The sequence below is a fragment of the Stegodyphus dumicola genome, chromosome 9, assembly GCF_044657685.1.
Source record: "Stegodyphus dumicola isolate Sdum_Otavi_A_Nest chromosome 9, ASM4465768v1".
NCBI classification, from domain to species: domain Eukaryota; kingdom Metazoa; phylum Arthropoda; class Arachnida; order Araneae; family Eresidae; genus Stegodyphus; species Stegodyphus dumicola.
The window spans coordinates 106,877,456-106,896,395 of NC_140776.1; the positions used below are offsets into that span (position 1 = coordinate 106,877,456).

General features: G+C 34.2%; 1 pseudogene; it reads left to right on the forward strand.

Annotated features, from left to right (window-relative positions):
- Positions 1-3,459: 3,459 nt before the first annotated feature.
- Positions 3,460-5,505, forward strand: LOC118179927 (activator of 90 kDa heat shock protein ATPase homolog 2 pseudogene; annotated as a pseudogene).
- Positions 5,506-18,940: the final 13,435 nt, after the last annotated feature.

An 18,940-nucleotide genomic window follows, 5' to 3' on the forward strand; every position in this document is an offset into this window, starting at 1 on the left:
TGGTTCTTTTTTTTTTTTTTTTTTTTTTTTTTTTTTTTTTTTGTTACCAGTTCGTAGGGACGCTATCCTTATCAGTAGTGTCGCCTGTTAGCACTACCCATCGGGGCCCCTTTGAGGAATTTCTCGAGAGGGGAAAAAAAAAAAAAAGATCTTGGGCCTCGATGAATGTATAGATTTGCGGTTTTGCTCTTTCCGCATATGAGAGACAAAGATTAATCTATATTTGCTATCTATTTAAATTAAAAGCATATATTAATATAGTGTGCCTCAACTTGATAAAGTAGTACAAATATAATAAATTATAACGGTTAAATAATTACATAAATAAAACAAACTCTGTAATTTATTTACTTATTTATTTTTGCTGATATGCTCTCGCACTGTATGGATTTATGATTTTGTCTGATGCTGTTTTCTGAATATTGTATGAATATGTTGGAAACCACAATAGGGAATGTTACTATAGTTAATATATAATTTTGCCTTATATTACATGTCTTTTGATGTATGTGTCTTTTGTTACCGTGTCTCAAGGTAGAGACAGACATATTGTTTTCCACGTTAAAAAAATTAATTTAAAAATTTTTAAATTTTAGTTTCCCTGTCATAGCAAAAGTTAGCTTCTATACTAGACTTATACTGTTATGTGACTGGACCCTTAATATTTTTATTTTTATAATTAATTTCCCCCCCATCTTCACATCTATTCAGCTTTACAAAACACACTCATTACACACACCTGGAAGACTCTATTTAATGTAAATGATAACAACTTCCTTCCCTTTTGACTACACTCATGGACTTTTTTTAAGAAAATCTTCTTACTTCCTTTCCTTTTCTTTCTATAGCCCCCCCCTTTTTTTCTTTTTTTTTTTTTTTTTAAATTTTCTCTCTATTACTTTTGGGCCATTTATTTTTTATTTTATTTTGCCCCATCTTTTCTTCCTGGCCTTTCGAACTCGTTTAAAATAAAATATATGAAGTTCCTTTTTACTCTCCTCTGAAATACGAAATTGCCCCCCTTTATATATACCTTTTCTTCGCACCTATGCTTGATTTTTCGCCCCATCGGAGCAACACAAGACATTTGTCTACTATGTCTGTCTGTCTGTCGTTTTTGTCTCCTGCGCTCTGATTGTTATTCGGGAATATGTCTGGCTGATGGTTTTAAGTATGGCTTACATTACTAGCATCTGAAAAACCGCGTTAGTTGTTTATTTTCCGATTAGATTTTAGTCATAGGAAAATAAATACATAGCGAATAATTATACGTTAATGCCAAATTTAACATTTTAACGCCATGACTCAAGTCAGGCGTAGAGTCAGCTTCTGTAATTGATTTTTTTAAATTAATCTGTAATTGAAATTTTTTAAATTAAAAATAAATAGTGACTTACACACAATAAATTCTAATATGATCATCGGACATGATATGCATCCCTTCCCTTTTAACGAACCGCAAAACATTCAAAAAAACAGCATTGTCGCATTGTGAAGAAATGGAGGCTTAAGAGCTACCAAAAATTTGAGCACACAAAGTCTTCTATCCGAACATGTGCATTTCAAACCTCAAATTTAGAAATTATTATTATTATATTTATTATTAATGTTTTGTGCGAACTTAATTAAATTTTGAATAACAAACCCAGCAGTTTAAAAGAAATTTCTTTCCACTCGGTAAAGCGTAAGATATTCATATTTAAAATTCAATCAGAAAACTCAGCGATTTAAAATAAATGTGATGGCTTTCTCCGAAACGAAATATTTTCAATCTTCCATGCTCCAGTGTATTGCCTTACGGCAAAACGTAAGATATTTAACGTTCCTGTCAAATTAAATCTGTCTATCACTGATTAGCAAATTAAGTGATTTAAACTAAGTGACAACTCGCTTCACGCCTGTTAGGAGTTTGGAACTATTTTACTTTTACCAGATCAAGTAAAACCGCATGACTACTGATGATTACAGACGGAGATTTTTCTCCATTCAGAAGAATTGCTAAAATACCAATAAAATTTGCACTTTCGTAATCAGTGGAAGGAAAGCAGGTTAACGAGCCACCCCTTTAATTAATTGCTTTTCGAGATCTTGACCTATACACAATGCAATTTTATTTATACCCAATGTAGGAGAGCTTTTATTTAGAAAATTCGATATCATGATTAATGCCTTGAGTACCAAATACACATTTAATAACTTCAGTATCTTCCAGCTTGGATAATATTGTCGATCTTCCGACAGTTCGAATGGCTATTCATATGCTGGTTTGAATTCTTCCAGTTATATGCCCAAGCCGTGGTGCTTCTCTATTATTAGATACTAATTACCCTTCTCTATTATTACTAATTACTAGCTGGATTCGGGGAATTACAGTAGCTAAACTCATTTTATTGTTGTTAATTATCTCACTCCTCTGAGAGTAACAGCAGAATAATCCCACGAAATTCACCGTGGCAAGGAGTGTAAGACCGCGCCTTTCATTGGCAAGAACCTTGAACACCATACATGTGACAGTCCAACTTTGCTCCTTCCGCCCAATTTTGGTGGAGAGCACCCTGGAAACACTACCAAAATTACCACCGATCCTAGGACTTAACGAGGCTCTCGGGGTACCGGTTTCCGAGGGTCTCCTACCACCAGCCTCTCTACAGAACTTTTTACTGGCATATTTAGAGTGTCCTCATGCCGCACAGACACTATACATTTACAAACACCTATGCCTTCTTCGGAATTCGAACCTGCGCCCATCGGTACGGCAGTTAGCGTCGTTAACCACTATCCAGGTTGGGTGGCAGTTAACTATTAAAATCATCTACATATGTAGAATGTGTATTGTAATAATTATTTCGGCGGTTAACCGCGCTAACGGCTAGTGAAAGCACAAAGTGAAGATTCAAAACTCGAGTCAATGATGCGATTTTTTATGTTTCTGATATTAAAATCCAGTGGGTGGGTGATTTCGATATATTTGTCACCGCTTATTTATATAATTAGGCAACTAAAAAATTTATTGCGATATCTATGGCTGCCCTTTCACCAAAATTTCTCAAACTTAAAAATTTTCTATATAACATATATGTTAATTACAACACAGAACCCTATCAATAGCCAAATGCTTCGTCTCTGTTAAACGCAATTCTAATGTAATTCAAAATTAACGTCCTTAAAAGTTTGTAACATCTAACCAGTGTTAAACTTTTACTGATTTGAGGCGAATATAATACATTACTATACGAAATAAAGCTATTTATTTCCATTCAGAATTACAAGTAACCATATACTATCATCGAAAATGTTCTAAAAAAATTACAGTTGCCACTCAAAAAGAAAAAACATAAAAGTTCAAAACATTTCTGCAGACGATAGCATTTGTACGAAATAATGAAGAAACTAATAATAAATTTTATAATGAAACAAATGTCAGTCAAGACTGTTGTCAAGTGTAACCGAATTGTTTGTGTTGGATTAGGATTCCGCAACAATGTTATTCTTCCCCAGTCATTTATATTTTGGAATTGTCTGTCCTGCGATACACTATCCTATTGTAACGTAGTATCTGAAGGCAAATCTTTTTCCAGTTATGTATTCTGAGATAAAATTAATTTATAATTTTTTGAAGTTACAGTCGCACGTGTAAAAAAGAAGTGAGTTTTTCTAAAAACAATTTTGAAATTTAATCAATTTCTGTTCATCCAGTCATGTCTAAGTGGAACAAAAGTGATCCGCGATGGTTAGTTGAAGAGCGACCTGATGCGAAAAATGTCAATAATTGGCACTGGAGTGAAAAAGATGCATCTCAATGGTCAAAACAGAAATTTGATGAACTCTTCATCGGTACAAAGATAGAAACCAATTCTGCATGCTGCGAAATAACTGAAATAACTCAGTGTGATGGCGAAGCAATAGTAAATAATCGAAAAGGAAAGTTAATCTTTTTCTATGAATGGGCATTGGAAATGCAATGGTCAGGTGTTTTAATTAATGCAAATACAAAAGCTTCAGGAACAATAGAGGTTCCCAATTTCAGTGAAGAGCATGAAATTAAAATTGTTGATGTAAATGTTTATTCGAGTTCTGTAGGACCTGAAGGCGAAATTTTGAAAAATATTATGAAAACAACTGGTACTGAAATCGTAAGGCAGAAACTGGAAAAATATCTTACATCTTTGAAAAATGAGTTCCCAAAAGGACTTATTTTACCTACAAAAGATCCTTCAGATAATAAAATAATTAAGAGCGATATAATCAATCGAAAAAATGATTTTCGTCTTCTTATTACAGAAAGTCCCGAAAAACAGACATTTGAAACAAATGAATTAAAAACTGTAGAATCTTTCAAGTGCACTGCAGATGAATTCTACTCTGCAATGACTGTGAAAGAACTGGTTGAAGTATTTACTCGGGATAACTGTATTTTGGAACCAAAAGAGGGCGGAAGATTTGAGCTTTTTAATGGTAATGTTCATGGATATTTTGTTAAGCTAGTTCCAGGAAAAACAATACAGCAAAAGTGGAGGCTCAAAACTTGGCCACATGCACATTTCTCAGATGTGTGTATTGATATTGAGCAAAAGACCGATTGCACTGAAGTTTCTGTTGCACATTTAGGCATACCAAAGACTGAATTAGAAAATATCCGAGAAGGCTGGAAGAGATTTTATTGGGATAGTATAAAGAGAACTTTTGGTTTTGGAGCATTTTTACTTTAACTCAGAGACTAAGTTACTGCTCATCAAAAATATAAAGAGGTTTGGGAGCATTTTTATCTTAATTTCCATATTAAATTACTGTTTAAACATCAAAAACTTCAAACCGCATTCCTTTTCATAATGAAGTTTCCAATATTTGTTGCTATTATACATACACATTTTTGTTATTATAATTTATTCTCTCTTTAGTAAATATATAATTTAGAGAAAAAAACTACAGGAATATGTTTTCCTCCTTGGCGTTGCAGTACATGTCTGATGTTACATTTTCATATTCTAATTGTTATCAGATAAGAAAAAGCTGATAAATTGCCGTATATTGTACCTGTATACATGCGCATACTGGTGACTTAATATTTCCTCTTCGTCTAGATAAATTTATTTTAAATTTTGCCTTCTGTCAATAAAAGCGTATATGTTAGTCCTCTTAGATTATTTTTAATGCATAAAAACTTCAACTTCCACAAAAATAAGTGTGACAGCATGTTGATTTTTGTTGTACAGTTTTAACGTATATGCTGAAGTTTATACTAAAATATGCATACTAAAGAGTACGTTTGTATTTGTCACAAGGGCATGATTGATACACGGTAACTTTTGCATTCATTGTTACCAAAAAAATACCGCTCAAAATATTTATCTAAATTGTAATTTTCTTTCAAAACCGGAGGAAGATTTTAATTAACTTTTATGTGAAAATCTCAGTAACTGCAAAATTAGTAGTCGGGCCATTTTAAAAATTTTAAACTATATTTGAATTTTTATTGTTTATATTTTACATATGTTGTTTCTAGGCCTTCTCATTTTCTAAACACATTTCTCTAAAATGTATTCTTTTTGAATAAACTCTTTGTTATAAAGGAGAATATACTATAAGAGAAAATTTGATTCTTTCCTTTTCAAAGAGGCTACCACACTTAATCACAAAAACTAGCAAAACTAGTAGCTCAATCTGTAACATGCAAATTTCAAATGTCGTCAGACTTACCGTATTCCACCCCCTTTTTTTAACTAATTTCATCGTTCAAAAATCGAGAGGGGAAAATTTATGCAAGAAATTTAACTCTGGGAGAACGCGATTACAGTAAGAATATAACAAATGAAAAATAGTTATAGATAAACTACTGGTAACGATCACAATATTATTTCTTTAAAAAAGAACTCTGCATTCCAATAAGAATACATAGCAATGTAAACATTACAATATCTGACAGATACTGAGCAGATATCTGCTGGGCATATGAGGCTCGTCTCAGTTGCCTTGTAAAGCCCCAAGGACACATAACCTGAATGAGTCTTGACTGCAGTTCCCAAGACGGGCATCGGAGCAAAGAACAAGAAGTGCGAACAAGAAGACCTAGCTTTCGAAAGATCGAACCCATCGGTAGTAGACAATGTTATAATGAGCTGGAATACAAATAATATAAGTAAGGTGAAATCACATGTTTGGAAGGTTTCTAAAGTGTGAGAACACTTACTAACGTCAGGTGACTTAACGAAGAATCTGCGCAAAAAAAAAAATTTCAAGTAATAAATGCAAGACAACACAAAATAAATGAAATGCTAACAAAATTAAATACATTGAATAAAAATAAATATAATGAAGGGAATCCAATACACCAATAAACTAGCCTTTAGAGGAGTACAATAAGGAAAATAAGGAAAGGGGAAAATTATGCGAAAATTCTAAAATATTAATAAACTAGCACTAAAAAGCTAGGGGGGAGGAAATACGTACGGAAATACGATATATGATGGTCGCTTTAGCAAAAATTATCGAAAATTTTAATTTTTCAAACCTCAGTAATTTTATTTTTAAATAATATTTTCCTGATCTATTTGCTACATAAACTGCTGCCATCCAAAATGCAGTACGAAGAAGAGATATCAAAGCCAGACTTATTTCAGAGAATACACATAGTATCAATCTCAAGTAATTTGAAGTACAGCCTTCTTTGAAGTGAAGAAGACGAGAAAATCAGTAATGAGTCTTGCCTTCCCGTTTGTCAATAACCGCGGCTACACATCGCAGCATTGAGTATGAGGCTTTGAATGTATTGCTGGGGAATGGCCACCCATGCTGCTTCCACGCATAGCTAGAGTTCGTCTGGTGTACCCACGGGTGCGGCATGCTAGGCTAAACGTTCTCCAGTCATTGACCAGGCATGTTCAATGAGCGATAGATCTGGATCTGAAGAAGACCAGGCTACAAAACATCAGCTATATAGCATTGGTAGGTTAAGTGTTCCGATAGTGCCTATTAGAGGGGTGTGGGAGTGGATTCTAATACTACCTCATACCACAATACTGGGTGCACGATCAATATGATGATGCATAACACAACAGTCGAACAGCCTCTCTCCACGATGTCTCCAAACTCTTATCCGACCATCGTGGTCCTGCCAGAAGCGTGATTCCGACTATCGCTCTAATAAGACCATCGTGTGTAAGCAGATGCGTAATTTGTCCGAAAACAAATTTCATGACATTCGGATGTCCAGTTCCGCCGTTCAGCACACCATTGCAAACGCAAACGCCTGTGGTTTAAATGTAAGCAATGCAATGGACGTCTAGTGAATAGTCCATTGCACTGTAAACGACGTTATAGTCCTAAATATAGTGCAGTGTTCAATGTACCATGCATTATAAAAATTTTAGTGTATTGAGTGTTTTATATATATATGTGTGTTAACGTGCAATGTAACCAGCAGAATGTTTAATTACAAAGTTATTTTTTGGTATGCAGAAAACATTATGCTACAGTTAACTTTTAACATAATGTTATTTAATTAAAAGTAATATGGGCTTGTTAGTTCGACTCACTGGAAATCGAACTGATTGCATATTTCTTATTCATAGTCGATAAAAAACAAGCACAACTTATACAGCATAAACTAAGCTACATCATCTTACTCACGTCAACACAACAGCCAGCCACATGACAGACAAAGTAGACAGATGTCTTGTTTTGCACCCGCTAAGTCTTTCTGCACCGATGGGCGAAAAATGAAGCATAAGTGCGAAGGAAAGGTATATAGAAAGGGGGGGCAATTTCGTATTTGAGGAGAGTAAAGAAGAACTTCGTACATTTTGTACGAGTTCAAAAGGCCAGGAAGAAAAGATGGGACAAAATAAAATTTAAAATAGAAAAAAAATAATAGAGGGGGAAATAATAATACTAGATAAAAGATAGAGATAAGAGATAAAGATATAGATAGAGGGGGAAAAAATAATAGAGGCTCAAAAATAAGAGGGGGGGGAAAGGGGGCCTATAGAAAGAAAAGGAAAAGAAGTCGAAAATATCCTAAAATACGATTGTGTCCATGAGTGTAGTTAAAAGGAGAAGAAGCTGTCTTCATTTACAATAAATAGTGTCTCACAGCTGTGTGTGTGTAGTGAGCGTGTTTGGTAATGGTGAATAGTGAGTGTGTTTGGTAATGGTTACTGGGAAAAAAAAATATTGACAGTGTTAAAATGCTTCGTATCAAGGTATTTAGCATGGAATACAAAGTAATATGTATGCTTGAATCCTGAGACATTAACAAAAGTATATATTAATTTAACTAAAGTAACTTATGCTATTTTCGTTCGCAACATTTTCTTACGTTTTTCAAAAAACAGCAGCAGACAAACAACATAGAACCATATACAATACAAGACCACACCCGCACACGCCAAAATAAATATATATATATATATATATATATGTGTGTGTGTGGTTGTGTAAATTACAGAGTATATGTATTAAAAACACAAATTAAACATAGTTGTGAAACTGATTAGCTGTATCTAACAAATATTAAAAACAAATCTCTTCATTTTGATGTACGAGACACAGATGGCGTTGGCTGTCATTGAAGTAGGAAGAAAAAAAGGGTTTTGCCCTTTCGACCTCGTGACGTGAACTGATTAAGTGTGTAATAACTTTCGGGGCCAGAAAAATTTCCCGACAATTGTTAAAAAATGTATATATTTTGTAGTATAGAGAGAATATAATTAAATAAATCAACATATTAGAGTTTTTATTACAGATTCAACATCACACTACCCAGGTATGTGAGCAAGTTTTGTCTTTAGTTTTTCTGGATTGCTCGGTATCTGGGATGAGTGAAGGAAGTATTTTTATTTTAATGATATTTAATGATAAGACTATGTTTTAGTAATAACAAAAAGTGGCGTCAGTGACAGGACTCTTAAGAAATAAACTTTAAAAAAAATATTTTAATGGTTATAGATAGTTTTTGATGTATTAAAGTATAATTAAGTTTAAATTCGAAACTATTTTTTGTAAAGCAGTTTGTTTTATTTTGAAAGTTAACTATGGAAGCTTTAAAGGCTCTGAAACTTAAACGGGCAGGTTTACGCACTTCTTTTGCAAAAACTGCTAATATTTTAAAAACGGAATTAGTAAAAGAAGATTTTTCTGTAGATTTAGTACGAGATAAACTTACTAAACTACAAAATGTATATTCAGATATAAAAAATGTAGATGATAAAATTCTTGATTTGTTAGCTGAAGACGGGAAAACTTTAGAGGATGATGTTACTAAAGAAATCGAAAGTCGCGAGGTGTATTCTGATGATTTCATAACACTAACTCGGCAAATTAATGAAAAATTGCAATTTTCAGATGAAATCAATTTAGAAACAAGACCAAATGATGGTGCTGGTATTTGTTGTAGTAAGATTAAACAGTATAGACTTCCGAAAATCGAACTTAAGAAGTTTGATGGGGAATTGATAAATTGGTTACCGTTTTGGTCGCAGTTTGAGAAAATTCACACTGACCCTGATTTATATGAAAGTGACAAATTTTCCTATTTGATTCAGTGTATGAAGCCCGGATCACGTGCTAAAGAATTCATTGAAAGCTATCCGGTGACTTCGGAAAATTATGATAAAGCTGTTTTAGCTTTGAAGGAACGTTTTGGGAAACCTGAATTATTATATTAGTAGAAGTGTATGTTAGGGAACTAATTAAATTAATTGTTTCTAATGTGAAGGCAGATCAAAAGGATAAATTACCTTTTGATAAACTGTATGATAAAATTGAAGCTCAGTTGAGAGCCTTAGAGTCTTTAGGTCTTAAATCGAGCGAAAACACATCGTGGTTATTTCCGATGGTGGAATCGTGTCTCACAGAGGATGTTTTAAAGGCGTGGCAAAGGAGTTCGCTCTTTAACCAGCCTGAAGGAACTGATCTTTCTCGCCGTACCAACTTAATGAAATTTTTAAAGTCTGAAGTGGAGGGTGAGGAGAGATTAAAATTGGCGCGTAATGGACTCGATGGTGTTAGTCGTAAAGAAGGATATCATGATAAAATTGATATCCTTCTTTACTTCTGCTTAATGAACTGCTTACTTCTGCTTAATGATACTTAAATGAGCTTCAATTTAAGCAAAGAGGGAAACAAAAGGTAAATTTAAATTTAAGAAACAGGGAAATGTTCCCACTGCCACAGGTTTTCTTACAACCAGAGAACATGCATGTATTTTTTGTGGTAAAATGCATGATAGTAAAAATTGTTACGATGCGCGTTCATTATCTCTTAATGAAAGGATTTCTAAAGTTAAGGAGAAAAAATGCTGTTTAAAATGCTTGGAACCAAATCATATGGCAAAGTTCTGTAAACAGTTTGTTAGGTGTTTTGCTTGTGGTAAATCACACTCAGTTATTTTGTGTCCGGACATTAATAATGAAACTGAACTTCCTACAGAAAAATCAGAAATAGACAACATACATACGGCTACAGCCAGGCAAACTTGTACCGCTGACGTAGCTTTAATGACTTTACGCGTAAGAGTAGCTGGTGTCAAAAAGCATAAAGATGTTAGAGTACTCTTAGATTGTGGTTCCCAGAAATCGTATATTTTGAAATCATTAGCCACTGAATTAGGGTTACCAATTATTTCCAAAGAAAATGTTGCTCTTACTTTATTTGGAGGTGCCAGAACAGAGGCAAAGATGCATAACAAATATTTGGTAAAATTATGTTCAGCCAGTCCGCGTAAGTATTCAGATCTAGAATTTGAATTTTTAGATCAAGACATAATATGTGGGGATATACCTTGGGTACCCAAGGGTCCAATATTAAAAGAATTAAAACGAAACAACATTTGGTTGTCGGATCTGGGAGCAGATTGTCCAAAAATAGAAATGCTCATCGGTAGTGATATTTATGGAAAAATTCTCACGGGATCAGTAAAACAATTAAAAGGAGGACTAACAGCAGTTTGTACGAAACTTGGTTGGACAGTTTGTGGTGTATCGGAGGAATTTGTTAATCACAAAGATAAAGATGCTTCCATTTTGTGTGCAAGTTTAGTGGGTCAGGACTTTAAAATCTCCGATCTTTGGAGCTTAGAAACGATGGGAATATTAGATGCTCATCAGAATTCAACTAACGCTGCTGAGGAAGAAATTGCCCACGAACAATTTTTAAACTCTCTTTCCAGAAACGAAGATGGTCGTTATTGTGTCGGATTACCTTGGTTAGTATATAACGCAGAATTGCCATCAAATCGTCATGTAGCAGAAAAAAGATTGTTCAGTGTCACCCGAAAACTCAAGTCTTTACATAAATATGAAGAATATGATAGAATTTTTAATGAATGGATGGAGGAGGGTGTAATTGAAATAGTACCAGACAATGAACTGAATTATAAAGGGCACTACTTACCGCATCACCCAGTATTTAAACCAGACAGTGTCTCAACTAAGATAAGACCTGTTTTTGACGCATCATGCAAAGTTAATAGATCGCCCTCCCTTAATGATTATTTAGTAAAAGGACCAAATTTAATAGAAGAAATCCCTTCAATTTTGTTAAGATTTAGAGAAAAATGCATTGGCGTAACCTCTGATATCCGGCGTGCATTTTTACAGATTGAATTACGGAAAGAAGATAGGGACTTTTTAAGATTTTTATGGTGGGAGAAAGATAATGTACTGAAGGTTTTCCGCCATACGAGGGTAGTTTTTGGAGTAAAGTCTAGCCCTTTTCTATTAGGAGCGGTTATTTCAGTTCATTTGGCAGAAGTACCAAAGGAACAAAGTTCTATTGCTCAGAAATTAAATAAATCCTTTTATATTGATAATTGTGTGACTTCTATTGATAACGAAAAGGAGCTTGTGAATTTTGTGAAATCTTCTACTGAAATATTAGCTGAAGCAAAAATGGACTTACGTATGTGGACCTATGGCCCAGTAGAAAAAGATGTGGAACTAACCCAAAGTACTTTGTGCACTGAGTCCACAATGGAGAATTCTGTACCAGTTTTAGGAATTATGTGGGACAGAATAGAAGATAACCTTTATATTGAAATTAAGACTGTATTGGTTTCGGATAATTTGTCTAAAAGAGAGGTTTTGTCAGTAACGCAGACAATGTTTGATCCTTTGGGTTTCTTGACACCTGTTTTATTGCCTGCAAAGTTACTGCTACAGGAAATTTGGGTGATAAAAGCAGACTGGGATACTCCATTACCAGATAGTATCAAAAGTAAATTTTCGAGGTGGTATAATAAATTACAAATTTTGAATAAGTTGAGAATACCGCGACGTATAGGTTTTGGAGATAGAAGTTCCTGGACACTTCATATATTTTGTGATGCTAGCCAGCATGCTTATGCCACGGTAATATTTTTGAGATGCGAAACTAAAGAAGAAACATTAGTCAGTTTTGCAATGGCTAAGTCAAGAGTCGCACCCTTAAAAGAACTTACTATTCCCCGTCTAGAACTTATGGCCTGTCTTTTGGGCGTGCGTCTTTCCAAATATGTGACAGAAGCTCTTACATTGGATGACATCCCGAAATATTTTTGGACCGTTTCCACCACGGCCATATCTTGGATTCAAAGAAATGATGCGTGGGGGACTTTTGTGGGCAATCGCGTGAAGGAAATTTGCGCTTTCACTAAAGCAAATCAGTGGTCATATGTACAGGGTCATTCTAACCCAGCTGATTTACCTTCTCGCGGTTGTTCCCCTCTTCAGTTTTTCGAATTAAATTGGTGGAGAGGGCCTGTTTGGCTCAAAGACCCTAGAGATAGCTGGCCAAAATTAGAGGTTAAGCCAAATGAAACTTTAGTTTTTTCAGAGCGCAGGGAAGGCATAAATTTAAATGTAAATCTTAGTATAACTACAAAAGCGGATAAAGTTAAGTGGTGTGAGAAGTTCTCTAAATTTTCAAAAATGTTAAGAGTTTTAGGTTGGATAAAGAGATTTATCAAAAATTGTCAAAAGAAAATTGTAAATAAAGAGCCTTTTTTGTCTGCTTCCGAGATAAAGGAATCTAAAATTATACTTCTTTCACTTGTTCAGGGGGAGAGTTTTCCAGAGACTGGAGACTCCATCAATGGTCTTTTGACCGTACGAGATCAGAGTGGCTTAAGAAGAGTAAAAACAAAAATCACCGAACGAGATGATTCTTATGCATTCCGGTACCCGATTTTATTACCTTCTAAGCATTATATTGTTGACTGTTTAATTAGAGATTACCATTTAAAGCATTCTCATGCCGGCGTACAAGCATTAACTGTTATAATTAGAGAAGAATTCTGGATCATTGGTGCAAGACGCCGAATTAGATCGGTGGTGAAACAGTGCGTCCGTTGTAAACGATTTTCAGCAAAACCTCCAACTACTGCACCCATTCAATTACCATTAGACAGAGTTCGAGATGCGTTCGCATTTGAAGTTACCGGCATAGATTTATGTGGCCCTCTGATTCTCAAAAATAAAAACAAAACCTGGGTAGTACTGTTTACGTGTGCTGTATATAGATGTGTACATTTGGAACTAGTGACATCCGTAAGTAGCGAATGCTTCATTCAAGCGTTTCGTCGGTTCATAGCCAGAAGAGGTCGGCCATCTACAGTTTATTCAGACAACGGCACAAATTTCGTCGGTACATCTGCATTGCTGAAAAAGGTTGACTGGGTAAAGGTAATTGCTCAGGAAACTTTGCATCCCATCACTTGGAAGTTCATTCCGCCCACTGCTGCTTGGTGGGGCGGATGGTGGGAGCGTCTAATCCGCACAGCCAAGAATTTGATTGTGAGAGTCTTAGGACAAGCTGCAGTCAATTACGAAGAGTTACTCACCGTAATCTGTGATGTGGAAGCCGTAATAAACTGTCGACCACTAACATATGTGTCAAATGACTCTGAGGATCTTCTACCATTAACGCCTTCCATGTTCTTACAGGACATTAAGGTTTCAGGTACAGCAGATTTGGATGCTTTAGATCGAAATAAACTCTTGGCTCGTCAGCGTTTCTGACAGGAACTTCGAGAACAATTTCGTAGCCGTTTCCGCAAGGAGTACCTTGGACAGTTAGTACAAAAGCATGGACAGACGGACTGTGAATTAAAAGTTGGAGACATCGTGCTAATAGGTTGTGAGAACCTTAAAAGAGTGAACTGGCCAATTGCTCGTGTCCAAGAACTTTGTACAAGCAGAGATGGACGTGTAAGAGTTGTAAAAGTGAAAACTAGAAATGGCATACTGATTCGTCCTGTACGTAAACTGTACCCTCTAAAAGTGTGTTCCTGTACTAAGGATACCATTATTTGATTTTTGATTTTCCTTCTTAAAATCAAAAAGGTGGGAGTGTTGTGAAACTGATTAGCTGTATCTAACAAATATTAAAAACAAATCTCTTCATTTTGATGTACGAGACACAGATGGCGTTGGCTGTCATTGAAGTAGGAAGAAAAAAAGGGTTTTTCCCTTTCGACCTCGTGACGTGAACTGATTAAGTGTGTAATAACTTTCGGGGCCAGAAAAATTTCCCGACAAATGTTAAAAAATGTATATATTTTGTAGTATAGAGAGAATATAATTAAATAAATCAACATATTAGAGTTTTTATTACAGATTCAACATCACACTACCCAGGTAAGTGAGCAAGTTTTGTCTTTAGTTTTTCTGGATTGCTCAGTATCTGGGATGAGTGAAGGAAGTATTTTTATTTTAATGATATTTAATGATAAGACTATGTTTTAGTAATAACAATAGTATTTATTAATTTAACTATCATAATTTATTACAAGATTAATTATTTTACAATCATAATTTATTACTAGTTAATTAATGATAGTATAACACAATGAGGCACATTGTTATTTATATAAGCTCATAGTTCTAAGAATTTATTTAAGGTAGTGAAGATAATCCATCCCTTATATATGAACATTTAACAGATAGCAAGGAACAGTATGAGAAAAAAAAATCGGTGAGGTATAATATTATTTAAAAGCGAAAATATATTTAAGCAATCAAAAAAAAAAAAAAAAAAAAGAAAGAGAGAGAGAGAGAAACCAGAATATCCGAGAGCGAACTAGCGCGATGCCCCGAATCCCCAATTTTCCCTCTCACGAGATTCCTCAAAACAAGTGGGGGGGCCTTAGTAGGTGGTGACAGATGTGAACTGATAACGTTGGCGTCTCTTTGGAATTGTAACCACAAAGGAAGCCACTAGCAATGAGCAATTTCCAAGTATTGTTTAATGCTAAAAAGTGATGAAAAATTAAACTTTATTGATTTAAAGGCACTCATTTATAGAAATTTGATCTGACAGACAGACAGACAGACAAAGTAGACAGATGTCTTGTTTTGCACCCGCTAAGTCTTTCTGCACCGATGGGCGAAAAATCAAGCATAGGTGCGAAGGAAAGGTATATAGAAAGAGGGGTAATTTCGTATTTGAGGAGAATAAAAAGGAACTTCGTACATCTTGTACGAGTTCAAAAGGCCAGGAAGAAAAGATGGGACAAAATAAAATTTAAAATAAATGGCCCAAAAATAATAGAGGGAAAAAAAGGGGGGGCTATAGAAAGAAAAGGAAAAGAAGTAGAAAATATCCTAAAATACGATTGTGTCCATGAGTGTAGTTAAAAGGAAAAGAAACTGTCTTCATTTACAATAAATAGTGTCTCACAGGTGTGTTTGTGTAGTGAGTGTGTTTGGTAATGGTGAATAGATGTGTTACTGGGGAAAAAACAAATATTGACGGTGTTAAAATTCTTCGTATCAAGGTATTTAGCATGGAATATAAAGTAATATGTACGCTTGCATCCTAAGATATCAACAAAGGTCATCAAACAAAAGTATATATTAATTTAACCAAAGTAACTTATGCTACTTTCATTCTCAACATTTTCATACATTTTTCAAAAAGCAGCAGCAGACTAACAACATAGAACCATATACAATACAAGGCCACAACCGCATACACCCAAAATAAATAAATAAATAAATAAAATAAAATATATATATATATTTATGTGTGTAAATTACTGAGTATATGTATTAAAAACACAAATTAAACAGTATTTATTAATTTAACTATCATAATTTATTACAAGATTAATTATTTTACTATCATAATTTATTACAAGATTAATTATTTTACTATCATAATTTATTACTAGTTAAATAATGTTAATATAACACAATGAGGCACACTGTTATTTATATAAGCTCATAGTTCTAAAAATTCATTTAAGGCGGTGAAGAATAAACCATCCCTTACATATGGACATTTAACAGATAGCAAAGAACAGTATGAGAAAAAATCGGTGAGGTATAATATTATTTAAAGGCGAAACTATATTCAAGCGATCTAGAAAGAAAAGAGAATCCAGAAGATCCGAGAGGGAAATAGCGCGATGCCCAAATTATCCCTCTCATCCCCAAATTTTCCCTCTCTCGAGATTCCTTAAGGGCTTTGTAAGTGTTGACAGACGTGAACTGATAACGCTGGCGTCTGTTTCGAATTGATACACAAAGGAAGCCACAAGCAATGGCAATTTCAAGTATTTTTTAATGCTTTACACTGATGAAAAATTAAGATTTATTGATTTAAAGGCACTTATTTATAGAAATTTGATTTAGTTTAGATGAAAGAAAAGTACTTATCTTAAAATTCCAGGCTTTTGGAGTATATCCTTACATTGTCCGCTGTTTTATTCTCGTCAACATCGGAGCCGAAATTCATTGGAATGATATAGGTTTTGTAGGGGAAAAATAAACATTTTTCAAAGAAATTTAATTGATAATCACCAAGAAGAAAGGAAAAATTTTCACTTTTTTACGGAGCGCAGCGATCGTGCTGCCGCTTGCCTCGGTGATCACCACCTATTCAGAAATTTGATCTACAAGGAGGTTAGAATAAATTGTAGTCAATGTTACAGTTACATATGAAAATTTAGAAGACACACAAACAATACAAAAGGAATCTAAAAATTAACATATTTGGCCTAAAAAATGAATATACACTATTATAGTTATTAGCAGCGAATAAACAATTATTCCCTTTTCTTTTTTTAATTTAAATTAATTTTCATCAATTCCTGATCTATCACCTGGCCACTGAAATACAACTTTTGCATCTAATGGTTCTGTGAGACTAAAGGTGCATCCAAGAGATAATAAGAGGTTTTGTTAACAATAACAACATTTATTTACAAGAAAATATACGAAAATTTCAATCAATTAGAGATATATTATTAGGCATCTCTGCCTTCCACGTCTTACACCTTTAGTATCCTGCCTGCCACTGACTATTAGGACGAACGCAGCGCCCTCTAGTCAGAATGACTCCGGAATTATGTAATACTCCCCACCTGAACTCACTTGAGTTCACTTACCATTGAATTTCAACTAAATTTACATTCAGGAACCATTTAAAATTACAAGAATAAAAATATAAATAGCATATTATATCAAATACAAAGCTTCAAAACTATTCAGTGACTTAACATACAAAAACCAACTACACTTTTAACTTCCAAAGAAAATTGTTCAAATATCAAGCATTAAAATATAAGCACAATTAAACTATCATTTATACACAGATAGAACATTAACAGGTTGCAACTCAATTAAACTAACACAATTAAGGATTAATTTCCAAATTATACATAAGTTGTACTGAGCGTTTTATTTGTCCTTTAGGAGTCTGAATAAGAAGAGAACGAACTTTTCCATCTCTTCCTGGATATAGCTCTAATATTTTCCCCATCATCCACGTATTTCTGGGATAACGCTCATCATTAATCAAAACAATATCATTCACTTTAAATGAAACTATATTACCTGGTTGTGGAGAAATATAAGCTGATCTTAGATTAAGTAAATATTCCTTTCTCCACCTGTTCTAGAAGTGATTCAAAAGTGTTTGCTGATATTTATATTTCTTTACCAAAGAATTCCTATTAACATTTAAATTTTCATTTTTATGTTTTATTACAGGTAAAGACACCAACCTTTTACCAATAAGAAAATGAGATGGGGTGAGTGGAGAGGGTTCTGAGGGTTCGTTGTACAGATGCGTGATAGGCCTGGAATTAACCAGAGCTTCAATTTCCGAAAAAACAGTTTCCAATTCCTTCAAAGATAGAGAGAATCGTCCAACAATTTTCTTTAAGCAGGTTTTAACCGTCCGTATCTGTCTCTCCCAGAAACCTCCCCACCATGGACTTTTTTCAACTATAAAATTCCAAACTATACCTTTAGAAGCAAACAAATTTTTAACTTGATCATTATCTATCTGATTCCACCATTTTTTCAATTCACTATTTGCTTTTTTAAAAGCTTTGGCGTTATCAGAATATATAGTGGAACATAATCCTCGACGAGAAACAAATCGTCGGAATCCTAACAAAAAGGAATCAGCACTTATGTTAAGAACTACTTCCAAGTGGATAGCTCTTGTCACTGCACAGCTGAATATAAGTAAATAACACTTTGAATTAAAATCACGAACAAAAAATGGTCCGGCAAAATCCACACCACATACATCAAATGGTGGATGCTCTTGAATTCTATCAGGCGGTAAAAGGGCAACCACCTGCATTCCAGATTTCACTTTGAATCGTCTACAAATCAGACAGTTATTTAACACTTTTTTCACAAATTGACGACCTTTAACAATCCAGAATTGTTCTCGTAAATGTGTTAAAGTTGCATCAACACCTAAATGGCACATTTTAGAATGAGAATCACAGATAAGTAGTTCCACAAATTTATCATTAGATGGAAGAAGCCAAGGATGTTTGGCTCGCATATCGTTACTTGAAAACTGTAAACGTCCCTTTAAACAAAGTTAAGTTATTATCATCAAGTTCAGGATTCAAATTAAATATGCGTGAACTCTTATCGATAGTTCCTTTAGAAAGAAGCTGGGTAACTTCTGTACTATAATGTTTGAATTGAGTAGCTTTGAT